This window comes from Pinus tabuliformis, chromosome X (genome assembly GCF_031772625.1).
Source record: "Pinus tabuliformis cultivar Carrire ecotype Pingquan chromosome X, CPIR1, whole genome shotgun sequence".
NCBI lineage: Eukaryota > Viridiplantae > Streptophyta > Pinopsida > Pinales > Pinaceae > Pinus > Pinus tabuliformis.
This window is the reverse complement of record NC_142308.1, coordinates 122,538,976-122,561,738: the sequence shown is the minus strand read 5'-3', so window position 1 is coordinate 122,561,738 and position 22,763 is coordinate 122,538,976. Positions and strand designations below refer to the sequence as shown.

At 40.9% G+C, this 22,763-nt stretch overlaps 1 pseudogene; it reads left to right on the top strand.

The window, feature by feature from the left end:
- The first annotated feature begins 11,569 nt into the window (after window positions 1-11,569).
- LOC149138738 (putative sugar phosphate/phosphate translocator At1g12500) lies at window positions 11,570-12,635 on the top strand (annotated as a pseudogene).
- Window positions 12,636-22,763: the final 10,128 nt, after the last annotated feature.

The window sequence follows — 22,763 nt, the reverse complement described above, 5'->3', positions numbered from 1 at the left end:
CTTCTTCAAGGGGGCAACCTCCAATAGAGCAGAGCTCGATTCAAAAATAAGACACGATGCTCCTCGCAGGGAGCCTCTATCCTTTATATATGACTCATACATGTAATACCATGGATCAATACCATGGGTTTTATTAATACCATCTTTCTAATATTATGGCCCACTGTGGTCCCGTCATTAATTGCGGGTTAACCACTTACAATTATTAATATGGGCTTTATTGACTCTTTACTATGACTCGATCCCACTACATAAATAAGGGGGTTAGGGTGGGACCCTAACATGCCCTCCCCCTTAAGAATAGCCTTGTCCTCAAGGCTGAAGCTGCGGAAACTACTGAAGAATAGTGGCTGGTTCCCAAGTTGCATCTTCCGAAGAGGTGTCCTTCCACTTGACGAGAAATTCCCTAATCATGCGGCCACGCAGGTGCCTTTCTCGTGTGTCTAGGACCTGTTCAGGTTGGAGCCAGATTGACCCTTCCTCGTCCAATTCAGGTAGACTGGTTTGAATTCTGCAATTGTTCCCAATCACTTTCTTGAGGCATGAGACATGGAAAACTGGATGGATTTTTGCAGTAGGCGGCAAAGCCAGCTTGTAGGCTACTTCTCCAATGTGCTAAAGTACTTGATATGGTCCGTAGAATTTTGGAGATAGTTTCTGACAACCCTTGTCTTTGAGTGATGTTTGCTTATATGGTTGCAGCCTCAAAAAGACCTGATCCCCTTCTTGAAATTGGCACTCTGAGCGATGCTGGTCTACCTGTTGCTTCATGCGGTTTTGAGCTTGATGAATATTCTCTCTAAGATGGGCGAGCATGGTTGCACGGTTTTGTAGGAATTGATCCACTACTGGTACCTTTGAGCACCCCTTGATATAAGAAGTAGGGGAAGGAGGGAGTTGACCATATACTACTTCATAGGGAGTCACTTTGGTGGTGGCATGATAGTTGGTGTTATACCACCATTCAGCCAGAGGTAACCACTGTACCCAAAGATGTTGCTTTTCTGAAGTGAAACACCTAAGGTAGGTTTCCAAACATTTGTTGACGGCTTCAGTTTGACCATCCGTTTGTGGATGATAAGCAGTACTGAGTTTCAGTTGGGTGCCTTGTAGCCTGAAGAGTTCCTGCCAAAAATTACTGGTGAAGATCGGGTCGCGATCGGACACAATAGAAGTGGGCATGCCATGCAATTTGAAGATCTGATCCATGAAAGATTGAGCGACCAAAGTCGGTGTAAACGGGTGGGGTAGGGTGCAGAAATGAGCATACGTCGAAAGTCTGTCCACAACCACCATGATGACTGATTTGTTTCCTGACTTTGGAAGACCTGTAATGAAATCCATAGAAACCTCCGTCCATATTGCTGCCGGGATGGGAAATGGTTGTAATGTGCCTGGTGCTTTGACGGTCTCCCCTTTGTGGTGTTGACAGACATCGCATTCTGCTACAAAAGTAAGGATGTCCTTTTTCATGCCTGTCCAAAAAAATGATCTTCTGGTGCGAACATACGTCTTCTGAAAGCCTGAATGTCCTGCAATGGGGGATGAGTGCAATTCGGCCAAAATGCGACTTTTGAGGGTGGATGTTGGTGATATTACGACTCTGTCCCTGTAGCGAAGAATCTCATCCTACCACGAGTAGCCCTTGGTGGAATTTGGATCTGCCTACAATTGAGAAATGAGTTGGGACAGCGCGGGATATGAAAACCATTCCCTGCGAGCCTCTTCAATCCATTCTGGAATGGGAAGGGAAATTGCTAGCAGGGTACTTCCCTCCTCAAATTGGCGAGATAGTGCATCTGCTACACTATTTTCTTGCCCTTTCTTGTAAATGATCTCATAATCATATCCCATCTTTTTGGCGAGCCATTTATTTTGTTGTGGGGAGGATAGGCGTTGCTCCAAAAAATATTTAAGACTGTGATGGTCTGTGCGGATTTGGAAACATCGCCCCAATAAGTAAGGTCGCCAGGTCTCTACTGCATGTAAAATGGCCATCATTTCCTTCTCATAGGTAGATTGGCCCAGATTCTTCCCACTTAGTTGTTGGCTTGTGAAGGCCAAAGGTCGCCCTTCCTGCATTAAGACTGCCCCAATACCCATACCCGAAGCATCACATTCAATGACAAAAGATTTGGTGAAGTCAGGTAGTGCTAAGACTGGAGTGGAACACATGGCATTTTTGAGAGCTGTAAATGCCTGTTGTGCGTCCTCATTCCAGAAGAATGAATTTTTCTTCAGGAGTTGAGTGAGGGGCTTCGCTATGCGACCATAATTGCGGACAAATTTGCGATAATAGCCTGTGAGACCCAAAAATCCTCTCAGGCTCTTCAAGGTCTTAGGTTGAGGTCAATCCTACATTGCCTGGATCTTTTTGGGGTCCACCTTGACACCTTCACGCCCCACAATGTGGCCCGAATACTCAACTTCTTCCATGCCAAACGAACACTTGGACATCTTAACAAATAATTTATGCTTGCGGAGCAATTGCAAGAGTAGATCTACATGCTGAAGATGTGCAGCCCAAGTGCAACTATAGATGAGGATGTCATCGAAGAAGAAAAGGACAAATTTCCTGAGATATGGTTTGAGAAGGTGGTTCATAAGGCTCTGAAAAGTAGAAGGGGCATTGAAAAGACCGAATGGCATGACCAGGAACTCATAATGGCCTTCATGAGTTCGGAAAGCAATCTTTGGAATATCGACTTCCTTCATGCGAATTTGGTGGTAGCCTGAGCGAAGATCCAGCTTAGTGAAGAATTGAGCCCCATTGAGTTCATCCAGCAAATCATCAACCACCGGGATGGGAAATTTATCTTTGACTATCAACTTATTGAGGGCCCGGAAGTCTGGACACATCCGCCACTCCCCATCTTTCTTGAGCACCATGACCACCGGTGATGAATAAGGACTAATGTTGGGACGAATGACACCTGCTTCCAAAAGTTCCTTGATTATTTTTTCTATTTCATTCTTTTGGGTGAACGGGTATCTGTATGGGCACACATTTGGGGGTTGGGCCCCTGGAACCAAGGTGATGCTATGATCAGGTTCCCCTCTCGAGGGTGGAAGCTCATGAGGCTTGTCAAAGACCGGCAGATGGTTATTTAAAATCTGTTGCATCTTAGGATGAATCGACAGAGACAGGGTTTCGACTGCCTGGATGGCATTAAATTGAGCTATAACTCCATGATGGCCCTTTTTAAGAAATTTTTCCATCCTATGCGAGCTGATGATAGAGGGAGCTCCCGCCTGGAGTCCACGGAGGGTATGTGTGGAGTTGTTCTGCTTAAAACTCATATATAACTCCTGGAAATCCATTGTGATTGGCCCAAGAGTGCGAAGCCATTCAGCACCAAGGACAATGTCATACCCTCCCATGTGTATGGAAAACATGTGGGTCTTCAACTGATAATCCCCCATTTGAAGTTTGACATTTTCACAACGGCCTTCACATTTCATTGTGCCCCCATCCGCAATTTGGACTTGGAAGTTAGAAACTACTCGTACAAAACAATGCACTGCTTCCGCGACTTTTTGATGGATGAAATTATGTGTACTTCCACTATCAATCAAGACTACTACTGGGCGATGTTTAATAAAACCTTTGATTTTGAGAGTTTGAGGTGAAGAAATCCCTGCCAAAGCATGCAGCGAAATAACTGGTTCGTCGGGGACATTGTCCTTTTGGTTGTCCTCTTCTACCGCCTCATGTTCCTCCAGTGGTGGATCTTCCTCCGATGAGCTGTAATCAGTGGCATCAATTTGAAAAAATTTGGGCTCCTTGCATTTATGACCTGGGGAGTATTTTTCATCACAGTAGTAACATAATCCTTGCCTTCTTCTTTCGGCCATTTCTGCAGGTGACACCTTTTGAACCTTAAGTGTTTGAGTTGTGCTGTGAGCCTGTGGGGGGCGACCCTTAGCGGTGAAATTTGGGCGACTGTACTGGGCTACTAACGCACGTTCCACGTTACAAGCTACCTTGCAAGCCTCCGTCCATGTGGGAGGGTGGTGCAGTAGGACGTGGGCCTTTATGGCTTCTTTAAGACCACTGATAAAACATTCTGTGTAGAACACATCTGAGAGACCCCTAGTGAGGAAGGCTAAGGCTTCAAAGGCTGTAACATATTCATCCACTGTGCCAGTCTGTCGGAGCTTAGTAAGACGACCCAAAAAAGAAGATTCCTGGTCAAAGCGTTCTGTAAGAGCTTTTTTGAAGGTGGTCCAAGTCACAAAAGTTCCATTACAACATTGATGTCATTCCCACCATTGCCACCTTTCATTGTCCAAGTACATGCTCGCCACCATAAGCTGAGTCTCATTATCTAAGATGTTATTCAGATTGAAATACTACTCCATTTGTGCTATCCATGCGGCCGGGTGAGAACCATCAAATTTATGCATATCCAACTTGGGAGGTCGCGGGCGGGATTGTTGGTGGGGGCCCCAGAGGTGAAGAGAGTGGCTAGACTCACCCTCACTGTGTCCATTGCCAATATACGCCTCCTCATGGGCTTCCTCCTTGCCCTTCGGGATTATGCTAGTTAGTCTGTCAAGCTGAATTTGGAGGGATTGCAAGGATTGTTCAAGTTTGTCCATTCTCTCATTGGCCATAGCTTGAGCTCTAGTTTCTACCATGCACCGACCTGATGTTCTTGAAATTTGGGACCGCCGAAAAAAAAAAATTCACCAAGAATTGAATGGTACCACCGTGCTCAGCTCGTCATCCTGATTCTGATGGGCTAGATCACCAATAAGCGCCCCGGGAGATCTCAGACTTTTCTTCTTCTTTTTTTTTTTTTTAATCCTCAAAATGTCAATGCTGCCAAAAGTCCTGCGAAAATCATGCCCCGGTATAGGAACCCCACACAACTACTCAGATCCGGTGGATCTGAGAGATCTGAATGGCGGATCGGATAGCTCTGAGCGGCGGAACAGATTGCTACTGCGGATCTGATGGATCTAATAGATCGGAATGGCTGGTCTGCTAACTCGGAACTGCGGGACTGATGTCTACTGCTGCTGCACCCCTTTGCGCGAGCGGATCTGGCAGAGATGATGCGTGATCCCAAGATAGAAAAGGGAACTATGGTCTCGAGGAGTGTCAGGTGCTACAGATCGCAATATACATAAGGGTCTGACAGTAGTACTCGGCCCAATGTTTCAGGGCTCTAACTAAGGAGGATCAACCGTACCCTTAGCCGTACAACCCGACTACCCTATCGTACGGGCGAGTAATCTCTCCGAGTGCTGTTCTCGGTGTACTGTAGCAGCAAGATGGCCAACAGTTTATCTATGGCAAGGTTGCAGAGGAGCTAAGGGGCTTCCGATATACCTAGAAGGTACTTGGAAGACAGTCCGTACGTGGTTCTGTCTAATGCGCTGCTACTCGAAGGGGTACTCACAGGGGTTACAAGGGAGTCCAACAAGCGTGACCACCTCTTGTATTTCCTGCGTGCATGCTGATGAGCCCCAAAAATGGACAATTATTTGGGCTCATTCAACCTCCTAATTTGACTTAATCCACCATTCTCATTAGTTTATTGCATGTTTTTCATTATATTTATGTTAATAGAGTGAATTTGGTTAGTCATTATGCCAACCAGTCTAATGGGTGCTTTGTGTAGCCTTTTTGGTCAACTTGGAGACAAAATTGAATGTCTTAATGAGCACTTGGCAGCCAAATTCGTGGGAGAACAAGCTAGAGGATTTGTAGGAAGGTGTCCCCTTCATTTATGGGCCCTTACCTCGAATTCTCCACCATCAGCTCGGAGTTCAAGGGCCACCGAATCAATCAACACAAGGGCAGCCAAGCAAGTCAAGTAGGACTGTTGTTAACTACAAGTCTTGGGCAGCCGAGTCCCTAAATTTTAGGAGGACTGTTGGGTCCTCAAATTGTATAAATAAGAAGGCTTAGGGCCTCATTTTGGTTAGCCAGTGTAGCCAGTGGATGTTAACTAGTTAGCCAGTAGATAGTAGCTAGTAGTTAGTCATTTCATAGCCTTGTTGTAGTCATTTTTGTTATTCGATTTGTATGCAATAGGTTAGCTTTGCTTTCAGCTCATTCTCAAGCTCTCCTTGTGGACAGTTTTGATGTAACTCTTCATTCTTGATTAATAAAGATGAATTCAGCTTTGCACCAGCTCAAAATCTCTCTTGGGAGGCTGTAGCTCTTGGGGTTGGGCCCATCTCAAGCACCCAGTACCTCCCCTGTTTATCTTTATGTGTGTTTGCTGCGTTCTTAAAATAAAATCTGCTCTTTAGATCTTGCTTTGTTATTTTGGTTGTTTTTGTTGGTTAAAGAAGCTTTTTATGTTTGGGAATCGATTGGTAGGAGTTTGTCATGCATTTAGATCTTTCGGAATGTTCTTGCTCACGTGATGTACATGGTTCTCTTTCCAAACGAGGTTGTTGTTTATTCATTTAATTGACAGTTAGATTAAGTTAGCTAGGACTTAGTTTGTTTGCAAGAATTCATTGATTCGGTTGAATGTGCATTGTGCAGGGCATCTCTATCACTCACTCACATGGTCAAGCTTCATCAGAGCCATCTGATTCATCCCATATCTAGGCTTCTCGCTTCACACCCATCCTCTTGCCCACGTAACCCTACCTTCTTCTCCATTGTTGTCTCAACTACCTTAAAGCCAAATCAGCCTTCCACATATCATCTCACCACTCCATCCATCAGTTCCTGGGTCACTTCAGACCCCCATCCTACCTCCATAACCATCCATGCATCTTCCATCAATCACCCATCCTCAAAAATCCCATTTTGAAACATCCTGTAGAAGAATTACAGAACATCCTGTAGAAACCCCTGCAGACTTCCTGTAGAAGTTCATAAACACGGTTGCATGGCATCCAGACTTTGTGAAACTCTCAGAAAGAATGTTAGGGATCCCTTAGACCCTCTTTGTACCATCCCAACCTTTCCCAAAGAATTTCATCCCTTGATCCATCCCTGCACAGTGGAAAACTAGTTAAAAGCACATGCATGATAATTCTAATAACTTAATCAAAAATACAAAAAGATGTTTTCTTCAGATAGTGATAACTTAGACACATGCATTTTACCTTCCTAGAAGTAATGGCATCTCTTTTCGTAGTTTGCATTCTCTCCTTTGCATCAGTAGGACTAGCTGGTAGAATTAGGGTTTGCTAGGGTTTGTGTTTCTTTTTGGCTTTCAGTTTCTTTCCGCAAGTAGATTAGCTTCCTTTGAGTTAGCTTTCGTCCATCAGTTAAAAAGCTTCTTCTAAGAGCTCATAGAAGTTGGCTTGAGCCCCTAGCGGACTTGTGCCAGCTGACCAAGTGACAGCTGTGGCAAGAGCTAGTACTTGTGCATACAGCACCGTCGCTTCCAAGTTTGTTACGAACTACCGGGTTGATAAAATTAAAGAAGGGAGTTCCAGGAGTTGTAGCATTATTGCTACAATACTGGGGCCCACCATCTTTTTGGCGCCGTTGCCGGGGAAGCGTCAGAGTATTGGTGATTGCCGCTTTTCTTCTATTTTCCACTACAACCTTCTGCTAAGTAGTTTATTTCATTTCCATTATGCAATTTCGTTTTTGCAAAAGTAGATTAGAATTTCCCGCTTTCATAGATTAGAATTTCAATTCCGCAATTTCATTTCTGCAAGCGTAGATTAGCATTTCAATTTCACAAGCATAGCCTAGCATTTCATTCCTGCAATTTCAATTGAGCAAAATAGATTAGTCCTTTCATGCTTTCATTTCAATTCCGCATTTTCATTTTAGCAAGGTAATTAGTTGTAGTTCAATCTATTTCAGTTTTGCAGGTAGAAGTAGAAAAAAGAAAAAAATCAACCAAAAAGATTTCATTTCATGCCTTGTAGGAGTAGAGATAAGTTAGAAAAATGATTGCACAACACCCCCACTGCTTCACACAGCCAACGTTCTCTCTTCTTCGATGGCTGTGATTAAAGAACCCCTGGGTGGACATCAACGCATATTTAAAGAACCTCTAGGGAAGAAGAAGAAGAAACCTTTCCTCTGGAGCAAATGGCTACAACCAGAAATGTTGGGAGAAACACCTTGTCCAAAGATGAATTTGAAAATCAGATCGAAGGTTTCAAGAGTGATATGAGGCAGTTTCTTGCCATGCAACTGGATACCTTACGGATCCAAAAGAAGCAAGAAGAAGCCAAGAGGGCTTTGGCCATTTTTTGTCCTAGGTGCACTAGAAAGCATCCTAGGAACGAATGTCCAATGCACTCCCTAGAAGTGTGTTTCATCTGTGAAGAATACCATCCTACAAATCAGTGCCCTTCCTTGCCTGGACTTAAAGTTGCATGTCAGAGAGCCAAAGGAGCCACTGAATCACTCTATTACATGAACCAAAGTTGGTCGTATGGACCTAGATCTTACCAGCAGGAACTGCAAGGGGCACCCGAGACCTATTACGACCCCTATCAAGCCACTTTCATGCCTTCTTGGGGTCCCCCTGCTCATCCTTCCTGGTCCACACCTCCTCCTTGTTCCTTCCCAGATCCATATTATGCCCAACCAGTTGCTCATTCGTTTCACTCTTATGCTCAGCCACAGCCACAGTGGAATGCACCTTATCAGGAGTGGAGGCCCCAGTACAACTCTCATCCCGCTCATTTTCCTCCACCACCTGCTCATCCACAACCATCGCCTCCTCCTCCACCAAGGCAACCCCAAATGCCTACCCAACCACAATGCCATCCATCTCCATCTCAATTTCACACCTCCACTCAACTACCCGTACCACCATTTCCAAAACCATACAATGGAGCAGCTCAACCCAATTGCAAAGCTAAGGCACAACATATCCAAATGACTCCTCTTGAGCTCAATGATCTTCACCATAGCTCAGGAAGAGTGTTGCAAAGCAGAGACTATATTGCAAGCATTGAAGGACCGCATCCAGCAAAAGAAGATTCAAAAGAGGAGATCAAAGAACCATGGGCTGCACTTGATGAAGAGAAGAGATCAGAATCAGAGATCGAGAGAGTTCCCTCATGGTTATCATCAAATCCTCCATGTACTCAAGAGAAAGATCAACAAAAAGAGGAAGATCAGAAGGTCATGATAGAAGGTGACATGAAGAATGATCCAAATCAGCAAGACGACCAAGGATATCAAAGCTATATTGAGATATGGTTCCGGACAGTCACTAAGTTGCAGTAGTACTCTCTTCCTCAGCTATGTTTGATCCCTTCAAAGTCAAACCATTTTGTCTCTGAGATCTGGATACCTATCAAAGCATGCATTTCGAGCCTTCACATCATTTTTTCTCTAATCTCGATGTGCACATGGCTCCATTGGAAGTATTCCTATACTTGAGATCGATTTTGTTTTTCAAGTAGGGTAGGGTAGAAAAAAGAAAAAAAAAAAAGAAAAAAAGAGAAAAAAGAAAAAGAAAAAAAAAATGAAAAAAGAGGAAAATAGAAATCTAAGGTGAAAACATCCTCGGGGGCGCCTTAGATTGGCTCATTGATTGAAAACCTCCATGAGGCGGTCAATGGGTTGAAAAAAAAAGAGAAAAGAGAATAAGATCTTTGGGTGAAAACCTCCCTTGGAGGCGCCCAAGGCAGGAAATTAGGGTGAAAACCTCCATGAGGCGCCCTAGTTATTTTTCAGAAAAAAAAACAAAAGAGAAAAAGAAAAATAAAAATAAAACTAATTCCATTGGCTAATTGCAGGTTGCAAGAAGGACGTTTCATGACAGGAGGAGCACTCAAATCAAGGTTAAAGAAATTTTTCTTGTGCCTTCTATAGGAAGCTCTGTATTTCTACAGGAAACATCCTGTAGAACCTTTGGACGAACCAAATTCAAGTTCAAAAGTGAATCTAATGGTGGGAATCTGTTGATTAGGCCTACAAGCACTTGTGTGTCCATCCCTTGCCTTTCTCCATCATTTTTTCCACCTCATTGTGCTTCTCATTGTGCTTCTAGAGGAACTTCCTGTAGAAATTGTGGGAAACTAGACATGGATTTCAAAAAGTGGTTTGGCGAACATGGTAGCTTCCTCAAGGGTTCAGAAGTCCTCATGAAATCTTCCAACTCCTCCTCCATCATCTCCATACCTGCATCACAGCCCAAGCTCAGTTTTTCCTTCCATGCAAACATTTGCAAAAAGCCTTGAGGCAAAAATCCATAGAACAAAATTTGTTTTTGCCATAACTTGAAAACCATGCATCCATTTGACAAACCGTTTTATGGGGAATTGTACAAGGGTGATGGCAACATGCTTGAGCAGTTTCAGCCAATTCCGGTGCACGGTTTCCAAGAAATCAACCTCCATCGCCATCAGCCATTTTTGCATTTTCTCCATAACCGTGCATCCGTTTCAAAACTTGTTTCATGGGGATATGAATATGAGTGATGGTAACCTACCCAAGTAGTTTCAGCCGATTCCGATGCACGGTTTCCGAGAAATCGATCTCTGAAATATTCAGCCATTTTCCATTTTTCTCGAAATCCGTGCATCCATTGATCACGATTTTTCTATGGGAGATGCATCATGATGATAGAAACATGCTCAGCAAGTTTCAAATCGATCCGCTTTACCGTTTGGGAGAAATGGCGAAAACAAGTTCTGGTTCTGTGAGAATGCAGCAGCAGCAGCTTGAACGTGCAGATTTGAACGTGGAAACAAATGCATGCAGCTTAGATCTGGTCAGAGGACACCTGCACAAGGACAAACAATCAAAAATCATCATCCAAGCCCTCATGCAACCAAAGGATCCAAGCATGCAGCAGCAGAACATGAGCATGCAGCAGCAAAAAGCTTCACAAGCAGCCGTTTGACTTCAGGTACGTGACTAAACCTTGTTCATCTATTGCATGAATCTAGTCTAAGCATTGCATGAACGAATGGAATGGTGAAATTAAGCCATGAATGTAGCAAGACATCCAATTCTCTAGCACTCACGAGAAAATCACGCAGCATGCGTGGATAGTCATTCACGTGGAAGTTGAGAAACACAAGCAATGGAAGATTTGTTGAACTTCAGTGCACAGGGCATCAATTGATTAATAAATAGAAGAAGACATGCAGTTCATGATAGCACAGCAGTTCATATGGGCCAGCACACGTTTTTTCCACCTCACTCCACCAAAAATCACGCAGAATTAATGAGCGCTCAGCCGAAACTCATAGACTGCTGTTAACTTGCACTTGCATCATGTTCAACTGAAGTATACATCCTCTGCTTCCTCAAAATGATTAACCTATCATCCTTCGTTGATTGTTTTGGCCTGTTCAAAATCCTCCAGCATACCAAGGTTGTGCAGAGGCGCAGAGACATCCTATGGAATCCGGCTTGCTTAGAGGGGCAGTAGCATTCTACAGGAAGACGTTTTACAGGAAAATACAGCAGAGTCTTCCAGGGCAGAGTAAGCTGCTTGGTTTTCAGGCGGAACTGGGGTGGAGCTCTCTGATGAGATTTGTGTTTGCGCTCGCTTCTCATACACCTCAATCTCAATCTGAAGTTGTTCCCAATAGGAACTGATCTCTCTTTCATCTCTCAGCTCGAGGAGGCTAAAAAGATCACCAAGTTGCAGAGTTGGGGGAGGCTTATAATAATGAGACATCCACATCTGTTTTGGGTCCATCTGAGTCCTACACAGTATAGACAAGTACCCAGACGATGCTCAGGTCTGGAAACCAATGGGGTCTTCCGAATATTGATCAGATCTGATTTTTCAAGCCCTCTTCAGCTATGGCCGAAACACAAACATGGACGAGGCGGGGCAGTAATCCAAAGCTTGAACAAGAAGTTATTGACATACCTCCAACTCCAACAGGAGAAGGAAAATATGGTGCATTTCCTGTGTCCCAGACTATTACAACAGCTCTCATTATTGCAGCTTGGTACTCTTCCAATATTGGTGTGCTATTGCTTAACAAATGCCTACTTAGTTTTTTTGGATGCAGATACCCAATATTCCTCACAATGTTGCACATGTGTGCCTGTTCATCTTATGGTTTTCTGGCAATTTCATGGTTAGAGATTGTACCAATGCAGTTCATCGTCTCCAGGAGACAGTTTCTTGAGATATTGGCACTGAGCTTCATTTTCTCCTTCTCAGTTGTTTGTGGCAATATTTCTCTGCGCTATTTGCCAGTCTCCTTCAATCAAGCTATTGGGGCAACAACTCCCTTCTTCACAGCAATATTTTGCATTTATAATAACATGTAAGAGGGAGTCTTCTGTGGTTTATATGGCCTTGGTGCCTGTGGTATTTGGCATTGTTATTGCAAGCAACAGTGAGCCATTATTCCACCTTTTTGGCTTTCTGGTTTGCCTAGGATCAACTGCTGCCAGAGCATTGAAATCAGTTGTTCAGGGGCTCCTGCTTACCTCTGAGACAGAGAAGCTTCACTCTATGAATTTTCTCATGTACATGGCACCAATTTCTGCGCTGTTATTGCTTCCTGTTACTCTTTTTGTGGAGGGTAATGTATTAGCTATTGCTATTGAAAAAGCCAGAGAAAACACCTTTATCATATTCCTGTTGCTTGGAAACATGACCATGGCTTATCTTGTGAATTTAACCAACTTTCGTGTTACAAAACATACGAGTGCCCTCACGTTGCAGGTTTTAGGAAATGCCAAGGCCACCATTTCTTCCATATGATTGCATATACTTGCACACTCATAACAAGGCTGAGAATTCACTAGGAAAAGCAGCAGGCAGTGGGAAGAAGAAAAGAAGCATGGTTTCATGACAGCGAACTGTTTCTACAGGAAGTTTGAAAAGAGGGAAGAAAAAGGAGAAATCGGCCGAGATTTTAGCCAAGGAGGCCACCAGGGCCATCAAAAATGAGGAAAGAGATTGGTTGCTCAGAGGATGAGCAACACTTTCAGTAGGGGGGTGATGATGAGCCCCAAAAATGGACAATTATTTGGGCTCATTCAACCTCCTAATTTGACTTAATCCACCATTCTCATTAGTTTATTGCATGTTTTTTATTATATTTATGTTAATAGAGTGAATTTGGTTAGTCATTATGCCAACCAGTCTAATGGGTGCTTTGTGTAGCCTTTTTGGTTAACTTGGAGACAAAATTGAAGGTCTTAATGAGCACTTGGCAGCCAAATTCGTGGGAGAACAAGCTAGAGGATTTGTAGGAAGGTGTCCCCTTCATTTATGGGCCCTTACCTCGAATTCTCCACCATCAGCTCGGAGTTCAAGGGCCACCGAATCAATCAACACAAGGTCAGCCAAGCAAGTCAAGTAGGACTGTTGTTAACTACAAGTCTTGGGCAGCCGAGTCCCTAAATTTTAGGAGGACTGTTGGGTCCTCAAATTGTATAAATAAGAAGGCTTAGGGCCTCATTTTGGTTAGCCAGTGTAGCCAGTGGATGTTAGCTAGTTAGCCAATAGATAGTAGCTAGTAGTTAGTCATTTCATAGCCTTGTTGTAGTCATTTTTGTAATTCGATTTGTATGCAATAGATTAGCTTTGCTTTCAGCTCATTCTCAAGCTCTCCTTGTGGACAGTTTTGATGTAACTCTTCATTCTTGATTAATAAAGATGAATTTGGCTTTGCACCAGCTCAAAATCTCTCTTGGGAGGCTGTAGCTCTTGGGGTTGGGCCCATCTCAAGCGCCCAGTACCTCCCCTGTTTATCTTTATGTGTGTTTGCTGCGTTCTTAAAATAAAATATGCTCTTTAGATCTTGCTTTGTTATTTTGGTTGTTTTTGTTGGTTAAAGTAGCTTTTTATGTTTGGGAATCGATTGGTAGGAGTTTGTCATGCATTTAGATCTTTCGGAATGTTCTTGCTCACGTGATGTACATGGTTCTCTTTCCAAACGAGGCTGCTGTTTATTCATTTCATTGACAGTTAGACTAAGTTAGCTAGGACTTAGTTTGTTTGCAAGAATTCATTGATTCGGTTGAATGTGCATTGTGCAGGGCATCTCTATCACTCACTCACATGGTCAAGCTTCATCAGAGCCATCTGATTCATCCCATATCTAGGCTTCTCGCTTCACACCCATCCTCTTGCCCACGTAACCCTACCTTCTTCTCCATTGTTGTCTCAACTACCTTAAAGCCAAATCAGCCTTCCACATATCATCTCACCACTCCATCCATCAGTTCCTGGGTCACTTCAGACCCCCATCCTACCTCCATAACCATCCATGCATCTTCCATCAATCACCCATCCTCAAAAATCCCATTTTGAAACATCCTGTAGAAGAATTACAGAACATCCTGTAGAAACCCCTGCAGACTTCCTGTAGAAGTTCATAAACACGGTTGCATGGCATCCAGACTTTGTGAAACTCTCAGAAAGAATGTTAGGGATCCCTTAGACCCTCTTTGTACCATCCCAACCTTTCCCAAAGCATTTCATCCCTTGATCCATCCCTGCACAGTGGAAAACTAGTTAAAAGCACATGCATGATAATTCTAATAACTTAATCAAAAATACAAAAAGATGTTTTCTTCAGATAGTGATAACTTAGACACATGCATTTTACCTTCCTAGAAGTAATGGCATCTCTTTTCGTAGTTTGCATTCTCTCCTTTGCATCAGTAGGACTAGCTGGTAGAATTAGGGTTTGCTAGGGTTTGTGTTTCTTTTTGGCTTTCAGTTTCTTTCCGCAAGTAGATTAGCTTCCTTTGAGTTAGCTTTCATCCATCAGTTAAAAAGCTTCTTCTAAGAGCTCATAGAAGTTGGCTTGAGCCCCTAGCAGACTTGTGCCAGCTGACCAAGTGACAGCTGCGGCAAGAGCTAGTACTTTTACATACAGCACCGTCGCTTCCAAGTTTGTTACGAACTACCGGGTTGATAAAATTAAAGAAGGGAGTTCCAGGAGTTGTAGCATTATTGCTACAATACTGGGGCCCACCACATGCCTCCCCAAATCCGCAGGTTTATGCGCTCAACGACAAATCCCGTGGTTTAAAGACGCCGGAACACGTCTCTAGCCAAAAAAAAAAATTGCTAAGAAATGGAGATCCCACCGGCCCTGGAAAGTGCTCTGATACCACTTGTTATGCTCTTAACCTGCAAAAAGATACCCAAATACAGAATATGCGAAGAAAGATACCCAGAACATAGAATAGTGAGAGACAACAGCAAATATTTTATTATTCAGAAAGCAATGTTCACTGGCCTCTTCGAGGGGGCAACCTCCAATAGAGCAGAGCTCGATTCAAAAATAAGACACGATGCTCCTCGCAGGGAGTCTCTATCCTTTATATATGACTCATACATGTAATACCATGGGTTTTATTAATACCATCTATCTAATACCATGGCCCACTGTGGTGCCGTCATTAATTGCGGGTTAACCACTTACAATTATTAATATGGGCTTTATTGACACTTTACTATGACTCGATCCCACTACATAAATAAGGGGGTTAGGGTGGGACCCTAACAGACCATCTTGATTACAAAAGTGGAAATGTCTATCAGTCTTCTTCCCTTTGTTTGTATTTGCCTTATCATTTTGTTGAAATGATTTTTCATTTTGAGATTGAAATTGCTTAGGACCCTTGTTTGGTTTAGGACCATTCTTTTTAGGATACGACTTCTTAGGATTCTTTGAATTTGGTTGCTGCTAGGTGGGTAAGGATTTCTTAGAAGAGTTTCCAAGATTAAGAAGACCAAGATGTAAGAGTTTTTCTTGTTCTCTTATTACAGAATCACAAAAGGAATCAAAGGAAGGGGACTTGTAGTCTTGTCCTTGATAAATGAAGGTCTCTCTTATAGAATGGAAGGTGGAAACAAAGTGTAGGTTGGTCCGAACTTAGTAAGAATGAAATAGATAAGGCTACCATATTCTTTCTTAACCTTAGCACATTCCAAGAGAAGTCTAAGGGTCTTGAACTTGGAAAAAAATCTTCAATAGAAGAAAAATTATTGGGGTCCAATGTAAACAACTCATTTTTGAGTTGATGGGCTCTAATTTCATTTTTAATTCCAAAAACTTTAGTTAATAGTTTCATTGCTCCATTAGGAGTATCAAGTTCTGCGATATGGAATCTAAGTTCTGGAGAAATAGACATCCCTATCAACCCACGTGCTTGATCTTGCCTATTTTCCCATTTGGCTGCCTTATCTTCATCTTGAGGTTTGGTTTCTTGGCCTGAGGCTATTCTATAAAGACCTTTACTTCTAAGTAAATCCACAATGTAGGACCACCATTGGAAGTAGTTGGTGCTGTCAAGAATAACTTGGCATGGACTTTCCATTTTAATAGAAACTGAAGTTGTAGATGTTGAAACTAAGTGTTCCAATGGAAAGATCTCGAAAAATTAGGCTGATTCAAAAAAAATAGCTCTGAAAACGGCTTCTGGATGAAGAAGTTATGGCTTTTTGAAGAAAAGTTGTTGAAGATGCCGACGAAGTGCGTGAATGTGCAGAAATGAATGATAATGTTATATTTAAAAAAAATCCCCCCACTTTCCAAACATAAATCTAATTAGCTCACTTTTAAAAAAAATTATGTGACTCACTTTTATAAATAAGTGAAAGTCATTTTTACAATGGTACTTTATGAGCTACCCACTAAATTGTAACTTAAATAAAAGATAAAGAGACTTTAGAATTATAAGTGACTTATGTTTTATAATGGGTGAGAACACTTTTACATAAAGTAACTTTAAAACATACGCTACATGTGCTTTTTGAAAAAGTAACTCAACAAAAAGAAAGACTTGAACCCAAGACCTCTATTCTCATAAAGTAACTTTGGACCAAGTGAGCTAGTTTAAAAGGTTAGTAAATTTTGGAAAAGAGGAAGGGGGGGTTTTTTTTTTTAGTCACTGAAGCTTTGGGGTGCATGCTTACTTGAGAAAACTCTTTTCTGCTTAAAAAACAAAAACCACAAAACCCAACACGAACATACAAAAAAAACAAACCTTATGGTTTCAAGTTAGCTTTACCCGGAAACTAAAAATTTTCCTCAATGTTTCTGATTTTCCGAGATCACACTAAGGCGCGGTAGAAAAGAGCATACACATGAGAAAAATCCTTCCTTCTTGTTTCTGATTTGTCCAGATCGCATAGAGTCACGGGGCAAAGAGCATATGCGGAAATGAAAGGTATGGATCTGGTAATAAAAAAAATAGAGAGCTAAATAAAAAGAGAGAAAATAACTAAAAAGTGCAAATAAACATTGTATATCTCCAGATCTTTAAAAATGACGTAGGTAGGGCTACCGAAAACCTTTTCGTGTCAAATGAAAGGGGTTCCTCACTGGAACAGATGCTCCTAACCCAATAGAGTAGTCCTCTCGGCCCGAAAGTAGTCAGAAGCAGTAGATCTAGGAAACAACAATCGGATGCAATTCTACCGGCTTTAGATTTGTATCACCAACAGATGCGGCCCTCAAATAGCTCCGATACCATGTAGGAATTTACAGGGTAAGTTCCTCAGACAAAACACCAAAGGATACCACTCACAAACAAATCATAGAACAATACACCAATATTCTTGACGTGGTTAAAACCCTCAAAGAGGGAAACAGTCCACGGCCTGAGCCAACGTGGCCACTTCAGGCAATTTATTAATAAAAGAATGAAAATTTACATAAGCTTCTCTCATGAACGGTTACCCTACAAATGACCCTCCATGCTCTTTAAATAGAGATCATGGACCAATCAGGTGTTAAGCAACAGATCAAGTGTCGGTAATATCGAGGAGAGAATGAACCGTCGGATTGTAAGTTACAAAAGTACATAGTAAAGAAACACACTTTACCTAACTCTACACTAGACCAAGTTATACTTAACTATTTCCTATGTGTCGGAATATCCTAACATTGCAAGTATGTGGACCACTTTTGAAGGCGATCATTCTGCAACTTCCCTTGCATCTATATGAACTACAAGGGTCAATGATCTGTGTGGAGGATCGTTTCCTTCCCCAAAATGTAATGATTCCATTGTCAACAGGCTGCACAATGGAATACATCTCTTTGTCATAAGTGGGATACTTTCGGACTGTGTTTGAAAGTCTCTCACTGTGATATGTCATTGGATGCCCCTGTTGAATAAGGACTGCCCCAATAGCATAGTCAAAGGCATTTGTCTCGATCTCAAATGGTTATTGCAAGTTTGGTAATGTGAGTACTGGTGAAGAGCAGAGGCGATGTTTCAACTCTGAGAATGCCTTCTGTTGAGATTCAAACCAAAAGAATTTTTCTTTCGCTCCTCCCTTGGTGACTTGACTCAAGGGCCAAGTGATATGAGAGAACCCCAACACAAACCTGCAGTAGAAATTGGCAAGACCGAGAAAGCTGCGGAGCTCTATCAGAGCATATCATAGATGGGTATATAGCTCTATTAGAGCATATCATTAGGAAAACATATTTCTTGGTTTTGGAAATGAGCTTACTACATTGTTTTGTATTAACCAAAGAGATGGTGTTAGGTGCCGCTACCTCTGGTATCCTTTACAATTTATTTCCTAATGTAACAATAACAACGTGAGGCCTTGACTCATACACAGCATATCGCTTCCACAAGTATGGTTAGCCTAATAATACATCACAAACATCAAAAGGAGCAACGTCACATAATACCTCATCCTTGAAGGGCTTGATGTTGTATGGAAGGCGGCATTGTTGGCTGACGTGAAGATCCCATCCTTGGTGAAGCCACCCAATGGTGTATGGTTGTGGGTGTAAAAATAACATTGCTATAAATAGCATTTCAGGATATACTCCAACTCTGTTGAAAATAGCAAAAAATAGAAATGCTAAAAATAGCATTGCTATAAATAGCATTTCTGGATACATTCCAATTTTAATTAGTCCCTAAATTAAAATTGAGAATTAAAATTCGAATTTGATCTCAGCAGTTGTTTGTAAAATAATTAATTAATTCATCTTGAGTTAATTAGTTGGAGAAAATCAAACATGAAATCTATGTGAAGACATGCAACAGTTATCCATTTGATTGAGGAAGTTATCCCTTAATTAAGGAGATCAGGATGAGTTGTAATTATTTAGCTCAGTTAACTGAGTTAACTCCAGTTAAATTAGTTCCAATAAGTTTGTGAAACTAATTGTGAGTTCAATCAGTTAATGCATGCATGCATGCAACTAGTGTTCTCTAGATAACTGAATATTCTCTCATAAATAACTCATGCATGTCAGTTCAGACAGAGACCCAGTTAAGATTAAAGGCGGGTACAGTGTACTAACAGTTGGAGGAATTTTCCTATAAAGGAAACTCATCCATGCAAAAGGAATTCATTTCTTCAGGATTGTGCAGTTACTACAGAGGTTAGCAGCAGTGTGTGATGTGAGAATTACACAGGCTGCAGCTGGAGGACCCAAGAGAAACTGCGCAAGGAAATAGGAGGCTTGGAGGACTGAAGGAAGGCATATGTGTTGTCTATTTTTTCTATGAGCAGTAGTGAGGGATTGTACTGAGAGCTGGATAGCTTGTGAGCTAAATCTTTGTGTAATCCTTAGATATTTCCACTTGTATGATAATACAGAGATTGGGGTTTTTAGCTGAGGCTTTCCCCATAGTATTCTTCTGTGCTTCATGTGTGATTGAATCTTCTTCTCTGTTATATGTGTTCTGTTTGATCTTGCTCAAAATCAATTGAGCTTCCGCAAGTTTGATTGTAGAAGTAGATTAAGTATTTTGCTTTAGTACATTGCATAATCAGTTTAATCCATAGTGATAATTTCTACGCTCATAAGCTTGGTATGAATCAAAATAGTATTTTTTATAGAACTTGCCAAGATTCCAATCTCGAGAGTTGAACAGTTGAGCTCAAAGAGACAAAAGAATGAAAGTTAGGAAAAACAAATTACATCATTCCTTAACCACTGCAAAAGTTGAAAATGTTCCAACCCTCTTGCTATTTATGGCACAATTATCTTGCTTGAATTATATACAGAGGCATAGAAATTAAACAGAGAAGATTGATGAATATCACACATCAAACATAAGACAAGTAGGGGTTAATATCTCCAAAAAATTTCTTGGAGATGAATCTCTTCAAAATAATTTAACTTAAACCATCTATCATAAAGAAACTTTGTCATCCATACTTAAGAATGTCGAAATCTTTTTTGTGGAAGTTAAAAATTGTCACCATAACCACTTTCGATTCATAAATAAGCTTGAATATAATATGCCTAGTTAATTTCTTCAATCCTTTTACCAATGTTCTATGAAATAACTCTTTTGCCCCTTTATTTAAAGGGAAAATGAGTATTAAATCATGCACTCATCAATAATATATGTATCATTTTATTTACTCAAAATGTTCTGTAAAATAAACTTTTTGCTCATTCATTTTAAAAAAAAATCGAAATTGAATCATAAACTCATAAAAAATATATATATCATTTTATTTACTATATATTGATTATAAATAACTAACAAAAAAATTTCAAACCTTATCTTAATATCCTTAACCAAAACCCTCATGACCAAACCCTCTTAATCAACTAACTTTCTTAATATGCCAAAACCCTCTCAATGGTTGAGTCAACCAACTTTCTAATATTCCAAAACCCTCATGGCCAAACCCTCTCAATGGTTGACTCGTTTTCATGAGTGACTATGACTTCTAAATTATTTGAAATATAAACGTACACATAAATGATTCATTTTCATTACTCTTAACTTGATTTTGGTCTATAAAAACTTCAAATATCGAATTACCGGCCATGCTTACCTACTTTCAATCCATCTTTACAATTACAATATCACCGTATAAAGATATACTTAGTGTTTAATACAATATCAACGTGTAAAAATGTATTTAGTGTTTAAATATAATTTAATTTAAAGTGATAATTCAATATAGATGTGTTTTTAATTCTTGTAAATTTTTTTGAAATTTAGATATATAATTTGTAACACTTAAGTATCCAAAATTATTCAATTTACTAAATCATTTCATACATTCGGAAAAATAGTTTAAATAACTATACTGCTAAAAAAATTTAGATCCTACCAAGAAATTTTAGATACAATGAACCGCTCTCAAGGATTGGGGACTTCAGATCACACCGGCACTCTACGGTCACCCCTCAAATTGCAGCACCACATAAATGAAGAATCGAGGTCAAGGTACTAGTCCCGCTGACCGCCATAAATAAGCCACTGTAGAAGAAAAGAAAGAGTCATTCCCAGAAAAGGGGAATCAAGATACATAGCTTTGTGGGTCGTTACACCATGCCACATAGGGGAGTTAATTTTAAAGAGGAACGGCGTAATTAACAAACAAAAAAAATAGAAATTTAACATCAGAGGTTGGATTGAACAAGAAGGGAAACAGAGCATCAATTCATGGAGAAGCAGCGCTGCGAAGAGAGCAGCAGACTGAATTGAGAAGCAGCGCTGCAAAGAAAGCAACAGACCATAGCTATGAACGTATGCTAACCTGCGATAGCTTTGGCTATTCATTTAGTTTATTTTATTGTATTTAACACCACATTACTAGCACTACAATGTTGAAATCTCTACAGTACATAACCGCAGCAGTACACCATACAACTTTGTATGTGCCAATTTAGCATATTCTACTTCAACCCAATTTCTGCAGGATCATCATTGCCATTGCTACTCTAGAAAAAAATCTCTCGTGAGGCTTAAATGGGTCAAGCACTCAGGATTTGATCATATAATCGAGATGGATGTCTTCTCCAACAGAAATCTCTCTTGGGAGGTTCTTCAAAAGAGGGGCTGGAATGGTCCGGGCCGCTGTTCCATGTGCCACTCAGATCACAAGACAAATGCTCACATGTTCTTTCAATGCGCCAACTCTCTACAAATCTGGTATGAATTGTCTTTATCTTTTTGTTTCCCTTACCGAGTTTTTGCTTCTGTACAGGAGGGCTACAGGTGGTGGAGTGAGCAAAGTATTCCTCTGCGCTCCTTGTTTGTAACGGTTGTCTGGCTACTATGGAAATGGAGGAATGATTGTATTTTTCAAGATCACAGAGCCCCTCTTGCATCCATACTGATGCGAATTACTGAATGTTCAATCACTCCTGTCTCGTAGGGATTTTTTCCTACAGGTTTTGATGATGACATTTTTGATTTCATTCTCTTTCTACAGTCATGGCTTTCGCTGGGCTGTTTTGCATATGAACATTTTGTCGTTCCTGCCTCCTTCATAAGGATTATATGTCATATTATCTGTTTCAGCCGGTTTGGGATGCATCATCCATTATCTGCATTTCTCTCTTTCTTATTTCTTTTAAGGAACGCTGAGGTTCATCCAGGCATGAATATCTGACTATGTATATGTGTTTCATTATATTCTCTTAATATAATCTATCTGGTTTTTTCTCTCTGAAAAAAAAAAAAATCGAGATGGATGTTGATCATAGAATCGAGAGGGAATTTATTAACCCTCCATTCTTAGGAAGGTAAATTTATGGATGTGTCATTATTGTGGTAATAAAGATAAGTAGACATTTAAATATCTTTCAACACATAGAAGAGATCTTACCAGCAACACATTCAGTATTACTTTTAGCCTTCCATATTTATTTTGTAGCGGATTAGAGACTAACCCCTTCTAGATGCATACAGTCAAGCAAAGCTTACAATGCATCATATTAATGGAACGTAGGACAATACAGATTCATGATAATCAAGTTGTTTCTAAGAAATACACTCATGTACAGTGTGCTCGAATACAAAGATCGTTTTACATATTGGCAAAAAAATTATGATATAACACAATAATCATCCATAGAGCTATATACCCATCTATGTTTGACTAAAATTTTGTGCACCATGAATGTATTTGAAAAAAAGC